This window comes from Camellia sinensis, chromosome 8, assembly GCF_055761805.1.
Source record: "Camellia sinensis isolate YWXY chromosome 8, ASM5576180v1, whole genome shotgun sequence".
Taxonomy (NCBI): Eukaryota; Viridiplantae; Streptophyta; class Magnoliopsida; order Ericales; family Theaceae; genus Camellia; species Camellia sinensis.
The window spans coordinates 22,297,561-22,315,079 of record NC_138968.1 but is presented as its reverse complement, the minus strand read 5'-3'; positions in this window follow the sequence as shown (position 1 = coordinate 22,315,079).

The window sequence follows — 17,519 nt, the reverse complement described above, 5'->3', positions numbered from 1 at the left end:
GTAGGTCGATTCGAAATTTAAAAGCTTGGCCCAATCTCTTTCTTTAACCCGAAATGCGGCTCGCAAAACGCCGAGGTTAGGATAGCTATACAAGGAATGGAGATGGGCGAAATCTGCAAAAAAGAGGTGTTAGTTCGGCCAGTAGACTAAATAACCGAGATAACACACAAAGCAGAAGACCGAAGTAAAATTACCAGGCTCTCCCATTTTCCAATTTATAGGTCGGCCAGGAATTTGAGCTTGAAAATCCTCAAAGTTCCCAGAGACCCAAAAGAAATCATCATCGTTAAGATCTTTGTCCGGAGTGTGCTTAATTATCTTCTCTCGGCGGCGGCGAATTCTAAGGTAATATACCCACCCAGCATTCTTTGAACCGATGGAATACTGATGGAATATTTCGGCTAAGCCGAGATTTAGTCCGGTTTGATGATTTAATGCGGCTATTCCCATTATGATACGATATGTATTGGTAGACAGTTGGGTGGGGCACAACCTAGTCTGTCTAAGAAATTCGCAGATTAGCGGTTGAACAGGAAACCGTAGTCCGGTTTCTATTATGGATTGAAGGGTAAAAGGGACGAAGCCTTCATTGTCCCAGGGAGTAGCATCTTTCTTGGCCAATACCAGTTGGACATCATCAGGAATCTGGTAGTCCTGCCTAAATTCGGCCATGCCACCGGGGGTTTCGACTAAATATCTATACTTACCCATTTGTTGTATAAATTACGAATAAATTATTTCGGTACAAAAATTTGGCTCAGTAGCTCGGTTGAGCACACGCAGGAGTGTCTGGGCAACCTAAGTCTGCAAGGTAGAAAACAAAGGGGTTAAGCACAGATCGATTGGACCGCGCTACAAATTATAAGCAAGATATACAAATCCTACTTCGGCTTAGTGGGCTGGTTCTACCTCGGCTCTTCAGAATGTTTGTTAGCACGGTTTTGAGCACATTAGACCGGTTTAACGTCTAGGGGCAGCTTTCTGAGTTCGGTCTAAAAAACTAAGAAAGCTGGTCTAGTCCCAATGCCTAAAACGGTTACAGTATGAGGAAAATTACTTCGGTTGAGCTCTTAGGGGCGGCTTTCTGAGTTCGGTTTAAGAACTAAGAAAGCCGGCTTGGCCCCAAAATCCTAGCTCGGTTGTAGACCGAAGTACCTAGTTCGGTATGAGCAAGCTTGTTCGGTGATCCTATCTTGGCTAGAGTGGGTCAAAAGAAACTACTGATATTCCTAGTTCTAGTCCGGTTATGTTCTGAATCTATTCACATACATGACACAAACAGTATCCAAGTTCGGTTGGGACGTGATTCTGGATCAAAATCGAAATTTTTTCTCTAGGGTATATGACATATACATAGAGTTCTAATGGTTTCTCCATAAAAGTACAAAAGCGAAACAGAAATGGACAAACTGTTTGCAAAAAACATACAGAGCATGGAAAGCAGAGTACGAAAACAAAGAAAGCAAGAAGGATAGGCTTGCTTACCTGTATAAGAGAGAAGCTAGAGATGGAGGCGGTGGCAGCAATGGAGGCACGTACACAGCAAACTCAAAGACTCAGGAAGCAAGGGAGAAGAGAAAGTGAAGATTAGAAGGTGAAGTGTTTCAAGAAAGAGAAAGGCTGTTTTGTGAAAAGGGAGAGAGAAAAAAGGCGGCAAAAAGAGGCGGGAATTGTACGAAATTTCTGCAGGACGGCGTAACAGTTGGCCACGGCTTATCAGAACCTGCCACGTGTCACTGGAATGGGAAGCGTTACAGACGCTATGATTGAAGAGACGTTTTTGACCGGAAAAGACGGGGCCCGGAGTAAAATTAGCTCGGCTTGAAAGATCAAGAGTTTTTAGTTCGGCCGGAAAAGCTTCGAAACGACGCCAGCTCGGCTGTTGGACAGATAATCCCAATCATGCTATGCAGATGGAATTAAGGGACAATTGAGAGGGTAATTTTTGGGAAAAATGGGCCGAGCTTCGAGTTGGGTTTTGAGGCCCAAAACGCAGAGGACTAGGTAAAAAGGCCGTACTGAATACTCAGGCCTAGAGGGCAAGGTTACTCCGGCCTTGGGGAGACAAATTTACTTCGGCCCAAGGAGGTAAGTTTATTCCGGCTCAAGAAGAGATAGTTGCTTCGGCCCAAGGAAGAGTAAGGCTATTCCGGTCCAGAGACAACTCGGAGTAGGGCCGGTCTTAGAGTTAGTCCGGTCGCAGTATGTTCTGGGAAGACCGGCTTCGGAGTTAGTCCGGTCATGACATACTCTGGCTGGGTCAGTCAGAACTTGTTACTTGGAAATTTGATCTAAGCACACCAAGGTTGAACAGGGGCAGCCGAAGTAATGAGTTAAAGGAGAAGACCGAGCTAAGGATAGTTCGGCCTTCTCTGTGGCTCAGCATAGCCAGTGTTATTTCGGCCGTGTGGTAGTTCGGCTATGGAGAAAACCATCCCACTTGGTTTAAGCAGTGGGGGAGGGTGTGAAAGGATAAGCATTATCCTTAAGAGTATGAATCCTAGGAGGACTCTGCATGGAGAAATACAAGTCCTACCAGGATTGTGCCACGAGAAACTTATAAAAGCCTACAAGCATCACCTTGGAGGAGGTAATTGAACACAATCTTTCTGAGAACTTAGAGCTTTGTCTATTTGTCAAGTTTTCTGACTTAGGCATCGGAGAGGTTTCCGGCACACACCCGCCGGCTAGCTCACGTTTGTGTTTTCAGGTGACGAAGCGACGTCGTACGGAGAAGCGTGGACTTGGTCAACAGGATTATACGAGGAGAATTATTTCCTCCCCGTACACAATTTTATCACAATTTATGTATCAATTTTTAATTTATCACAACTTCAGTCATGTAACATTTAACCCCCTTACTAAAGTTGTAAATTTGGGTTAGTTGAACCCAAGCAACTCCAGTCAAGCCTGCAAATTTTTAAAGATTAGGCAACATATTTTTTAATTCGGTGAGAATTTATGTAAAATTCAAAAAATCGAATAAATTTGAATAGATTTAGGCAAAGACACCAAATAACCAGAGCAACTAAAACAAAATTGTATATATAAATATATAAAATTATTTGTTAATTTATTTTTTTAATAATAAATAAGATTAATTAAAATTTTAATATTAATGAACAAAAGCAAATACACCTTTTAGAAAAGGGTCATCAAATAAGTTGATATTAAAAAAAATAACATTTTATAATGTTATAAAATAATTTAAATGTGATTTTCAAAAAATATTTTTAATTTAAAAATTACAATAAAATATTTAACTATAATAAAATTAAATTTCATACAAAATAAAAGTATCTGGATAAAAAATAATTAAAAAAAGGTAAGCCCTCGTCTTTTTTTTTTAAATAAAAAAGATATTTTACAAACAATCACTTTTATTAGAAAAATAACATTTATTTCTATTTGTTTTAGCAAAAGTCACTTTTTAACAATTTCAGCCACAATTTTTTAATTTTTTATTTTAGTTTGCGTAATTGACAATTGAGATTAAAAAACAAAATAATAGGATCCATCATGTTTCGCAAGTGCTAAAAAAGTTTAGATGAATAATAAGAAAAATATTTGAGACTCACAAAAAAAACACATAATTGTATCCACGATGATTTGGTATCATATTTGTCAACTCTTCATTTGCTATACACTAAATGAACAGAGCTCAACTCCCTTGCCACATCATTGTGGATGAAAGTGTGGGTTTGTAACATTACTGGAACAATAAATTATCGTGTGTAACTCCCAAATTTTTTTTTATTATATAAAAAAATAAATTTCACCAACTATCACTTTTATAGAAAAAAAAATATATTTATTTCTATTTAATTTTAGCAAAAGTGACTTCTTAACTATTTAAAATTGAGATAAAAAAAATTAATAGAATCCATTATATTTGGCAATTGTTAAAAAATCATTAATTTTCTTAATGTTTTTATCTTGGGTGAAGTACCAATAAATTCCAAAATGTGATTTTGTGAATGGTTTAGTTGTCCATTTTTTCTTAAAAACCTAAAGGTCCCATTAAAGTAGAAATTACATAAAATGGTAGTTTCTTACATGGTTTGGTTTAATTTTTTAGGGATAAAAGTGATTTTCTCAAAATGTAAAATTACACATTTGGGCAATTTGAATTATAGAAGTTTTGGATTTTCCTTCATTTTAGAACAAATCCCACATTACGAATAAAACCTAACACTCTAATGTAACATTATAATAATGTAACACTTCAATGTAATACACTAAAAAATTCATTGGTGTACTTTTTCCAAACGTAACAACGTAACACTCAAAAAAAATTCTTTGATGTACTTTTTCCAAACGTAACACTCCAATATAAAAAATAAAAAAATAAAAAATTTCTTAATGTAGTTTTTCCAAACGTAACACTTCAATCAATGTAATCCCAAATATAACACTCCAATGTAACATACAAAAATACTAAAAAAAACTCCTTAGTTTAGTTTTTTCAAACGTAACATTCACAGTTTGAAATTATACATTTGTTCAAAACTTATTAAGAAATATTTGTACTCCTTTTGGAATGATTTGAAGAATCTCACATTCTTTTTTTTTTTTAATATTACATTGGAGTGTTATGTTTAGAAAAAGTACACCAAGAAGTTTTTTTTTTTTTTGTGTTACATTAGAGCGTTAAGTTTGGAAAAAGTACACCAAAAATTTTTTTTGTGTGTTACATTGAAGTGTTACACAAAGAAATTTTTTGGAGTGTTATATTGAAGTGTTACGTTTAGAAAAAGTACATTAAGAAATTTTTTTTTGTGTGTTACGTTAAAATATTACACTAAGAAGTTTTTGTATGTTACATTAGAGTATTACAATAAAAATTTTTTTAAGTATTATATTAGATTGTTATATTTGAAAAAAGTACATCAAGAAATTTTTTTGTATGTTACATTAGAGTGTTACACGAAGGAGTTTTTGTGTGTTATATTAGAGTGTTACATTGAGGAGTTTTTTTGTGTGCCATATTGGAATGTTACATTTGAAAAAAATAAACTAAGGAATTTTTTTATGTGTTACATTAAAGTGTTACAATAAGAATTTTTTTGTGTGTTACTTTAGAATGTTACACTGAGGAGTTTTTTTTTAGTGTTATATTGGTGTGTTACATTTGAAAAAACTACAGTAAAGAGTTTTTTTATATGTTACATTAGTGTTACGTTTAGATGTTAATTAATGTCAATGTTACAATAGGGATGAACACCACACCAATAACATCACAAACGGGGTAACATCATCCACCTATAAATCACTCCACTAAATCTCCACAAAAAAAATATAAATATAAAAACTTACCTTACCCACGCACACTTAACATTAGGAAAAAATTCAAACAAAATCACAAACAAGGGCAAACGAGTAAACTTTCAAACTCCAAATCAAGGATATACAATATACCCAAAATAAAAAGGGCTAATTTGTTTGAAAGAAAACTTTTAGGACTAAATGGAATAACTTTTCTTCAAATGAGATTTATGAGCAATTTTCTTTTTATCTTTTGTTAAAAAAATATATTTGTATTAAAAAAAATTATTGTTTAAGTCCTTATAGTTTAGAAGGATATAAAAAAAATTATAAAATTTAAAACCGAAAATGACAAAAAAATAAAAATATAAACTTTTAGTAGTGATTAGTAATAATTTGAATACGTATATTTAATAACATATTATGTTTAGACCAATAATATTATGACACATTATTATAACACATGCGAATATTGATCTCATCTTAATTGTAATAACATAATTTAAATATAACTTTTATTTTATAATTTAATAAAAGATACATAAATTAAGGAATAAATGTTAATCTTATTTTGGTAACATAATTTAAGGAATAATCTAAATTTAAAATTTTATTTTAAAAATATAAAATTAATTTATAGACCAATCATATTGTGACACATATTAACAAAAATTTTAAAAATATAAAGAATTGCAACTTTTTGCTTTAATAAGATGACAACATCTTGCAATTATAATAGTATATAGATTTTGTATGAGATTTTAAAATTCTCATAATATCTTTTCTTAAAATCATTTTTTAAAAAAATATATAAGTAATCACAATGTCACCATTATTGCTCCTTAATACAAAAGTTATTAGCTAATTATGATAATTTTAAATTTATATTGTGCCAATTTTAAATTTAAATTAATAGATTACTTTTCTTATTTAGTGACCCTCAGTAGAAGAGCTGTTTTATAAAAAAAAATTAAAAATCATGAAGTTTAGATTGAGAATTTAGAGCTCTTAGAGGCCTTATGGGTTAGAAACTCTATTTTTCTTAGATTTGATATACTTTTCATTTCAAAGTAATAAATCAAGGGATATTAATTTTTATCTTATTTTTGCTTGAATAAGAGGTAGCAAATAGAAGATTTTTTTAATTTTTAAAAATTAAAAAATCATGAAAATTTAGATTGGAAACACATAAATTAAGGAATGAATATTAATTTTATTCTGGTAACATAATTTAAAGAATAATCTAAATTTTAAATTTTATTTTAAGAATATAAAATTAATTTGTAGACCAATTATATTGTGACACATATTAACAAAAATTAAAAAAAATAAAAAATATAAAGAATTGCAACTTTCAGCTTTAATAAGATGACAACGTTTTGCAATTATAATAGTATATTGATTTTGTCTGAGGTTTTAAAATTCTCATAGTATATCTTCTTAAAAGCATTCTTTTGTAAAATATATAAATAATCACGACGTCACTCTTATTGCTCATTAATACAAAAGTTATGAGCTAATTATGATAATTTTAAATTTTTATTTAAAACTTATAAATCATGGAATAAATTATTATAATTTTAAATTTATATTGTATCAAATTTAAATTTAAATTAATAGATTGTTTTTCATATTTAGTGACCCTCAAATTTGAATTTTGAAATGGATTAGTATACTTTTCATTTTTTTTTTTTTTAAAGATTTGATATGGTTTCTATTTGAAAATCATAAATTAAGGGATATTAATTTTTATTTTATTTTTACTTGATTAAGAGGTAGCTAATATAATTTTGTAAAATTTTTTAAAAATGAAATAATCATGAAATATAAGTTAGGAATTTGGAGCTCTTAGAAGCCTCATGGGTGAAAAACCCTTTTTTGTATTATTATTATTATAGATTTGATATACTTTTCATTTGAAAGTCATAAATCAAGGGACATTAATTTTTATTTTATTTTTGCTTGAATAAGAGGTATTGATTTTTAAAAATCAAAAAATTATGAAATTTAGATTAGAAACTCGAAGCTTTTAGAGGCCTTATGAATGAAATCCCTTTTACTTATATAATATATAAATAGTAAATCAAGATTAAACAAATGGATATGTGTAGACACCCCATTTTTGACGACCCTTACAACTTGGATGCCATCGCTTGCACACCTGATGATGAGTCTATATGCTTGTCAAGTGCTCGAAGTCCTCAGCGGAACGCCACAGCTTTGAGCCTTTCAAATCTTATACACCTATTGCCTTATTTTTGGACCAAACCCTTGGTTCTTTAAGCCTGTAACCTCTGGTGGCCTGCCAGCCACCTCTAGGGGCTATCGGCCATCACTCTTGGTTGCCGGCCACTGATGTGGCTTACTGACCACCAGTGATGGCCGGCTGGCTACCAGTGTCTTTTGTAGATATTTTGTAACAGCTGTGCTACCTGTTTGCACAGATGCTTGTATCTACTCCCACGTGTAGGGCTAGATGTTCTTGAAGGAAATTCATGTTTTCTATATATAGAGAGCCTTCCCTTTTGCCATGGGGTTAGAAAAATTTTGGAGAAACATTTTTCCTCTCTCTCTAGCAAATTCTTTATTCTTTACCTATACACTCTTCACATTTGCTTATACACTCTTAACCAAACCTTCTCATTTTCAAGTTAAGGTGTCTTTGAGCCTTGTTTGAACTCTTGAGCGTGTGTTTGCTTGGTTTTATTACTTGGAATTGAATCTTCTCTTCAAGAGGTATAAGGCTTTGCCTATTTACTTGCTTTAACTACTCCTTTTCTTGCTATTTTCCAATTGTTTTTTGGCTATTAAAATTCTGTATTGTTAGGCTGAAGCTTGGGTTTTAAGGCTATTAAAGGTTGAAGGGTGATCCACCCTTCTTTGCACCTTGTTTTGAAGGTCTTTTCCCTTGTATTTTCCATCCTTTTACTATCTATTTTTGAGCTTTTAAATACTATTTTTCAGAGTTATTTCAGTGGCCAAAATCATGTTTTGAAGTCCAAATTTGGAGGGGTTAGCCTCCCTCCCTTGTGTTTTGCTTACTAGCTTAGCTTGTGCTATGTTTTAGCATATTAATCTAGCTTTTTTTGTGTTAATTCCAACATGTATTAGGACTTTTTTTAGATTGTTTTAGTACTGTTTTTGGTTGATGGTTAAATTTAGCCTTTGTTTTGCATGCTTATAGTATAATTATCCTCATAAGTTTGGTGTTCTAGGCCTTAGACTCCATCTTATTTGAGTTGATTGCATTTATTTATGGTTTTCCATACTTGTAATCACTCTTAATCATCTCTGCAACCCCCCTCATTTCTTGGCTTTTGTTTTGCTTTGAAAGTGGTTCAAACTACTTGTTTATTTTAAGCATGAGATTGAGATGCCATGCTTCATGGTTTAATTCCTTTGGGAATTCATTACCAACAGTATGATGTCTCTTTCATGTCCAAGACAACACTTAGTTTGAACCTTCTTTCCATTAGAGGACTTAAACTCATCATTGGACTCAATGAATTAAAGAATGGATGGTAATTTAAAAGGAAGTAATTAAAATGAGACTAAAATAGTGCAAGATAAGAATTTATTTTTGTGTTCAATCAGATGTTAATTGAACACATGGAAGCTTGGGGCATTTCATACTCATTAGTGATGTAAAATGGTTCAAGTTTCCAAGGTCACCATTTCCCTTGATCAATTCATGAAAGGGAGGAGGCGTGTGTCTTGTTTTGTTGCATTTATTGAAATTGCACACTTTAGTCTATGAGTCATCATGCAATGAAATTGCTTGAATTGGTGGTTTGTGGACCAAGTTTACTGCTCATTTGATTTGTTCATGATAAGAATGGGTGAATTGTGCAAACAAACCCTTGAGAATACCCTATGCATGCTTTGTTTGTTCTCTATTGCAGCAAGATGAACTGTGCAGTAGTGGCTGGCAAGCCACTTTCTATGGCCGGCCGGCCATCACTGGTGGCCGGCAGGCTATCACTCCTGGCCGGCCAGCTGGCCACTAATGTAAAATCCAACAGTGTGTTTTTTAGCAGAGCAGAGATATTCTGGAAGTGGACAAAGGTGCAAGTGTTCTACAGTGCAACAGAGACCTTCTGGAAGCAAAACAGTGGCCTTTTCGGGTAGAAACCAAGCATGTGCATAAGCATTCCTCGCATACCGAGCATGTTTAAGTTTAAATATTTAGCTTAGACATTTGTTGTAATTAATTAGTTGTAGCTAGTTAATTTTATAAAGTGTTGTAATTAATTAATTAGTTAACTAGTTGGTCAATTTCATATTGTAATTGTTTTAGTCAACTAGAATAGTTAAATTCATTTGTTGTAATAATTAGCTAAGTAGTTTAGCTAATTTAATTTGTTTTGTAATAATTAGCTTAGCATAGCCTAACTTTAGTTAGCTAGTTAGTTAGTTTATTCATTCGGACTCTCCTTTGTGAGAGCGTAATGTAATAATATGTATATCTTTCAACCCCATATCATTCTCCCTTGTATTTACTAGCTTATGATGGTTAGTTTAGGAATATCATGTTTTGTTTAGCATGCTTCATGTTTGCATCCATTTGTATTACATGCACCGAGACTCGATTCATAATTCTAAATTACATTGTCGTTTAAATACTTCTTTGAAAACGTGCTTAAACCGCATGCTATCAAATTGCTTCACATATGCCATATTAGTAGCCGAGCCTATTAGTTGCATTTTTGCATGTGTTGCATTAGTCATATTACATAGTTAGGGATCATGCATTTTTCTAACTCTTTATCTTTTTGCTTGGAGTACTAGGTGAGCCTTTTACTTGCTTTAGCATATCGCATGCGTGTGATTGTTGCCATGTTTAGCATGCTTGCCATGAGGCTAATTGCTTAAGTGCTATAATTGCCTGAATGCCTGTGAATGAAAGCTAATTGCTTGAATTGGAGTAATTTGAGTAATATTCATATGCGATCACTCTTTCAAGTGGTACATATTTGAAAACAATTTTCAAAACAAACATGAATCGAAAAGTTCCAATTCTTGTGAATTAGTCTATACTTGTGTGTGTGTGCGTATCACATAGTAATGCTAGCATAATAACCGGAACAAGAGCATATAATGCAAATAAGATTCATATCATGATTAGTAGAGGCCGATCTTTGATCGGGCGAGCGGGGGTGCTCAATTCATGACCTTCCCCTCTTGTACTTGTAAAGCCCCAAATTTCTAGCCCAAATGATAATACAATAATCATGGCTCTTTCAAGGAAAACTGAATATAAATTTCCAAACTTACATTACATGATACAATAGTTCTTCATGTAACAATATGTTAATCCAACAAGTAAATAAACAAATAAATACCCCCAAGGGTTTAAAAGTTTCCAAGGCTAGAGACTGCTTACACAAAATGGTTATTCAAACCCACACAAACACAGCCCTTGGCTTACACACAGAGTCACAGCAAAATGAGAGCATTGTACTCCCAACACGCATACTTCCACGCTCTTAGTTGGGTAGGATCACTACATCTTTTCCTGCACAAAAATCTCGTAGGTGAGCATAAAGTCTAGTAGGAAATTCTTAACAAAATATATACATTTTATACAAGTTTCAAGAGATGAAATGCACATGTCATGCTATGCCCTTTTTGAAGATAAATCGCATTTTCATCCTTTGAAAACCATCATGCTCAATGATATCATGCAATTTCAATTGTTCAAAACATAACAATTTATTTCAAGGGCGGTAAATACAACTCTGGTAATCCTTAGGCCGGTGTCTGCAAGTAAACTATACAAGTGCTACCAATTTGTCATTTTTATCGGTATTAACCGGAAGGCTCGACACCTATCCGCGCGGGTTTTTGGTCTTTCACCCCGAACTCTCAGGCCAACTTATTCAATATCATTTACACCACTTATCAAGACTTACCAACGTATTTACCCCAAAACCATTCTATGAAAACTTGTTTCTCAACATTCTTTTCTCAATGCAAGCTTTCAAATCAACTTTCAAAGTTTAATGTAATCAAATGAATTGATATGCCAATAACACAAGATGAATATAATTACTTTTATTCCAATTTATCATCCAATAAATAACACAATTCCCTCTTCTCAAGTATCCTCAACAATTAGTCATTCAATACTATTTTAACGTTTTGAACAATAATTTTCAAAATGAACAATAATTCTCATATTCCCTGAAATTCATCATTTATATAAATATAAATAAGAAATTTTCTAAAGATACATTTAGTTTGACACACAAAATAAATATAACAATATCATTCATGGATTTTCAGTCTCTTAAAAAAATTTCCAAATTCTAGGTTTTCTCACCAAAACTATACAACTCAAATCTTTTGAAAGAAAACTTTTCAAAATTATCTTTTCTTCAATCAACGAAAATCAAAACCCATAAGATCATTTTAAAAGAACAAGAGACAAACCCACTTTCAAAATCGCTCAACTTCTTGAATCAACAATCAAGTTTCAAAGCTATCAAAAGATGATTTCAAAAATCATATAGATCTTGCAAAAACATATATATAACTCTAAGAAAATTCTTACCTCAAGTTTTGAAGAAGAAATGAGATGAAACCCCCAAAATCAACGGTGTCGAAACTCGATCTTCACTGCACACAACGAAGCCCTCGAGATGATAACTAACTTTGGTGAAGAACTTAGGTCTAAATCCCAATAGATTTGGAGAAATCAAAGAGAGAAGATGACTTCTAGAGACAGAAGCTGACTTCTAGAGAGAGAAACTCCCGATCTGAAATTCTGGAGAGTTTTAGAGAGAGAGAAAGGACTGAAAAAGTGATCTGAAATATCAATTTCATGAACTGATATAACATGATCCACTCGAGTATAAAAAGCCACGCTCGAGTGTCAAATACACTAACCTAGTACTTTTGCAGACAGGTCAAACTTCTGAAACCAAATATTCTCCGCTCGAGTGCATAAACAGCCGCTGGAGCGGACAAGCAACTTCGAATGCATTTTACATTTTTGCATTTTTGTTTTGGGGGGGCTGCCCCTCGACCCCTCCAGCGCGCTGCCCCTTAGACCCCAGCAAGCTGACCGGGTAACTTGATCCCCAACTGACCTAGTTGAAGTGGCAAAACATAAAAGAATGATCAAAACCGGGATCGCTACAACTTTCCCCCCCTTAAAGAATTTTGTCCTCAAAATTTCAAATCAAACTACTTAAACAAAGGGGTTTCTAGCGATCAAAGCCACGCTATTTCATTTTCAAATCACAATACTAACTCTCAACCAAATTGCACCATTTCCACCATGGTTATCTCATTAACAACAACCTCCCAAATATGCACAAACATGAAATTTCCTAAAAAGTAATGGCAACTCTCAACAACCTTAGGCTTAAAACAACAACGCACATATCAACATGTGGTTAACAACTTTAAATACGTTTCCCTCAACACTAGGGAATATTACAAAGAAAAGCAACGTAAGCATTTTCAAACAAATACAGATATTTGGAGTGGACTTCCGCCTCCCATTCCCACGTCGCTCATTCAACCCCATGGTGTCTCCACAACACCTTTACCAACGGTATAGTTTTGCCCCGTAGCACTTGCTCCCAGGTATCTAATATTTGAATCGGTCATTCTTCGTATGATGCATCCTCATCTACCTCCAAGTCAACCCAATCAAGAACATGAGAAGGGTCGAGTTCATACGTCCTAAGCATAGATACATGAAATACGTTTTGAACTCCTGAAAGTTATGGCAGTAAAGCTAACCGATATGCCACTTTCCCAATTCTCTCTAAGATCTCAAAAAGCCCAATGAACCTTGGAGATAATTTACCACTTTTGCCAAATCTCATCAAACCCCGCCTTGATGAGATTTTTAGAAACAGATGGTCACCAACTTCAAAAGATAAAGGTCGTCTCCTCTTATCGGCATAACTCTGTTGTCGGCTTTGGGCCGTAGCTAACCTTTTCTGAATGAGAACAACTTTCTCAGTTGTCTCTCTAACAATTTCTAGACCCAGTAATGGTGCGTCACCCACTTCGGCCCAACAAACTGGTGCTCTACAAGGTCGGGCATACAAGGCCTTAAATGGTGCCATCCCAATACTAGCTTAGTAACTATTGTTGTAAGCAAACTCAATTAATGGTAAGTGCTTTTCCCAAGGCCCCTTAAAATCAAGGACACAAGCTCTAAGCATGTCCTCCAAAATCTGAATGATACGTTTCGACTGTCCATCGGTTTGAGGATGATAAGCAGTGCTAAGAGTCAACTTAGTTCCTAATGCCTCTTGAAGGCTTTGCCATAACCGAGCAGTAAAACGAGAATCCCTATCTGACACAATAGTCACAGGGACTCCATGAAGTCGAACTATCTCTCTAATGTACAACTCTACCAAGCGTTCAACTGAGTCGCTGGTGCACATCAAAATGAAATGTGTAGACTTAGTCAACCTATCAACAATCACCCAAACAGCATCATTGCCTCGTTGTGTTCTAGGAAGCCCAACTACAAAATCCATGGTAACAAGCTCCCATTTTCACTCAGCTATCGGCAAGGGTTGTAACAAACCCGCTAGTCTTTGGTGTTCGACCTTCACTTGTTGACAAGTAATGCACTTCAATACAAATAAAGCGGCATCCCATTTCATACCCCTCCACCAAAACTGATGACTAAGATCATAATACATTTTAGTGCCTCTCGGGTGTACCGCAAGGCGTGAGTGATGGAACTCCCGAAGTACTTCCTCTCTACAAGATTCTGGTACAAACAAACGGTCTAGGTAACATATACTCAGATCCGAGTGAACGTTCAAACCTTTCTTTTCTTTCCCATTAGAAATCTTAACACGAATTGATTCCACATCACGGTCTCCTCATTGTGCCTCTATGACCTTACTAACCAAGGTAGGTTGAGCATTCAAAGTAAAGAAGGTAACACTCTCTCCGGACTCATCCAAGTGCAAATCAAACTTGCCAATAACATTTAGCATATCCCATTCCCGAATGGCCACACTTGCCAAACTACTCACAGATTTTCGACTCAAAGCATCAGTCACCACATTGGTTTTTCCCGGATGATAGTATAACTCAAAGTCATAATCCTCCATAAATTCCATCCACCTCCGTTGTCATAAATTCAAGTCTTTTTGAGAAAACAAATACTTTAGTCTCTAATGATCGGCGAAAACCTCAAACTTCTCACCATACAAGTAATGTCTCCAAATTTTCAAGGCAAAAATCACCGCCGCTAATTCTAAATCATGGGTGGGGTAATTATTCTCGTGAGTTTTCAATTGTCGTGATCCGTAGGCCACAACTTTTCCCTCTTGCATCAAGACACAACCAAGTCCATGCCCCGGACGCATCATAATAGACAGTGTAATTCAAACCCATTTTCGGAATTATCAAAACCGGTGCGGTAGTCAATCTAGTCTTAAGCTCTTGGAATAACTTTTCACAAGCCTCACTCCACACAAATTTGATACCCTTTCTAGTCAACCTAGTCAAAGGTATAGCTAGTCTAGAGAAGTCCCTTACAAAACGTCAATAATACCCCGTTAATCCCAAAAAACTCCGGATTTCAAAAACATTCTTGGGTTGTTCCCAATCTTGTACGGTATCTATGTTTGAGGAGTCCACCATTACTCCATCTCTAGACATTACATGCCCCAAAAACTTCACCTCAGTTAACCAAAACTCGCATTTCTCAAATTTGGCATACAATTGGTGCTCACTAAGTAAACCCAACATTACCCGCAAGTGAGTCTCGTGTTCCTCCTCGGAGGTTGAATAAATCAATATGTCATCTACAAAGACGACCACAAAATGGCCAAGTATTCCCGAAAAATTTTGGTCATTAAATCCATAAAGGAAGCAGGCGCATTGGTTAACCCAAAAGGCATTACAAGGAATTCATAGTGGCCATAACGCGTACGAAAGGCCGTTTTCTAAATGTCCTTCTCCCAGACTCTCAACTGATGGTACCCCGACCTCAAATCTATTTTTGAGAAGCAACGAGACCCTCTAAGTTGGTCAAACAAATTATCTATTCTAGGTAGAGGATACTTGTTCTTAACTGTAACTCTATTCAACTTGCGGTAATCAATACACAACCGCAACGATCCACCATTCTTCTTCGCGAAGAGAGTCGGTGCTCCCCAAGATGATGTACTAGGATGAATGAAGCCCTTATTTAAAAGCTCTCGGAGTTGAATCTTCAACTCATGTAATTCGGGGGTGCAAATCTATACGGTGACATGGAAATTGGTGCCGTGCCAGGCACTAATTTAATGGAGAACTCGATCTCCTGGTGAGGTGGTAAACTAGTAAGATCTTCTAGAAAGACATTCGGGTATTCACAAACTATCCTTGGTAACTCAACACGAGCCTTGTCACATTCACTATCCAAGAGAGTTACAAGAAGGCCACTAAGTTTGCTCCTACTATGAGGATCAACAATTGGCGACAAGGTTCTATTAACTCGGTTCCCCAGAAAATAGAAACGATCACCGCTTGAAGTGCACACCGTAACTCTTTGACAGTAACAATTAATCACAACTTGGTAAGAACACAACCAGTTCATGCCTAAAATGACATCAAAACTCAACATATCTAGCAACACAAAAGCAAACGGAAGTCGACACCCGGCAACTTCCATTTCACAATCACGACAACCCCGGTCTAAATCAACTGTACCCCCAACATGTGACTTTACTCTAAGTGGAGGCACTAACCGTGCTACTTCTAAACCCAATGCAGAAGCAAATGCAGTAGATATAAATGAATGAGACGCACCCGTGTCTATCAATACAGTAGCCAAAGAATTACACACAACAAAAATACCTCTCACAACTGAGGATTCTGGCAACTACTCTGGCACGGTAACAGCATACACACACCCCTGTGGCCCCTAATTAACTTGCTCCCCTCTCGGAGCATAGGCCTATTGTACTGACTGAGCCGGAGTGGCTCCCTGATTAACACGTGAAGCTTGGACTGATTGAGCCTGTTGGTGGCTCTGAGTCTGCCTCAACCCTGATGCGTCTTTCATCTGTGGGCAAGTTTTCTTCCTGTGCCCCGGCTGACTGCACTGATAACAATTAAACCCTTGACCTTTATTCTGAAACTGAGACTGACTTTGAGATCGGTTAGGTGGTGGTAACATTAACTGCCCTCCTCCCTTCTGTGGGCATGAGAATGATTTGTGACCCGGTTGGCCACACTTGAAACACGAGAAGCTACTCGATGCACTTTTTCCCGGGCCCGCACTAGGGAAAGGAAAAGTGGATCTAGACTGCTGTGGTTGGGACTGGGATGGATAGGTGTTCCTACTCTTCTTGTTCTGCCTATAGTCTCCTTGAGACTCTTGGCCCCTAGACCTTGAACTTCGAAGCCTCTTATCCTCGGCTTGTATGGAAATTTCCACATGTGTCGCCGTCTCCACAAGACGGTCATATTCCCAAATCATATTTCCGACAAGCTTGAACATAATTTTTGTTTTCAATTTCTTTTCAAATTCAATGCAACGGCGCTCTTCCGTTGTCACCAATTCTGGTGCAAATCTGGATAAACTAGAGAAAACCGCCTCAAACTCAGCCACGGGCATGTCGAGTTGCTTGAGGTCTTTAAACTCTTGCCTCAATCTCTCCCTAGCAGTGGGAGGTATGTACTTATCTTGGAAAGCAACCGTAAAAGCTTCCCATGTCGGCTTCACTCTACTCTTGGCATATTTTCACCATTGACCCGCGTCTCCCTTAAGGTAATAACTCGCTAGGGTCACTCTTAGTTCACTATCTTCGGTGTGAAGCATCTCAAATGTCTTCATAGTTTGTTCGATCCACTCATCTGCTTTCTTAGGCTTGGGACCACCATGGAACTCATCCGATTTGGCCCGCAAGAACTCACTAGTAAGGAAACTCGCCTTTGACTCCGCGATGTTCTCTCGGGCTTGATTCTCCACCCTCAACAAGTTCATAGACTCTCTTAAAACACCTGTCATTTCTCAAGCCAGGGCCCCCATTGCGGTTTGACCCGCTTGTCCCATCTGCTTGGCCACATTAGCTTGGCCGAACCTTTCTTCTTGCACCGGAACCCTATGGACCGGTACCTCATGCACACCTCGGCGAGCCCTACCACACCTTCCGCCTCTACCACCACGGACTTAACCCTTTCCTGACATCCTAATAAAAGACACAAGAGAAATAATTTAGCACATTAACTCATATGTGCTCATAACTTGACTCATACGTTTGACTCCAACAATTCCATAT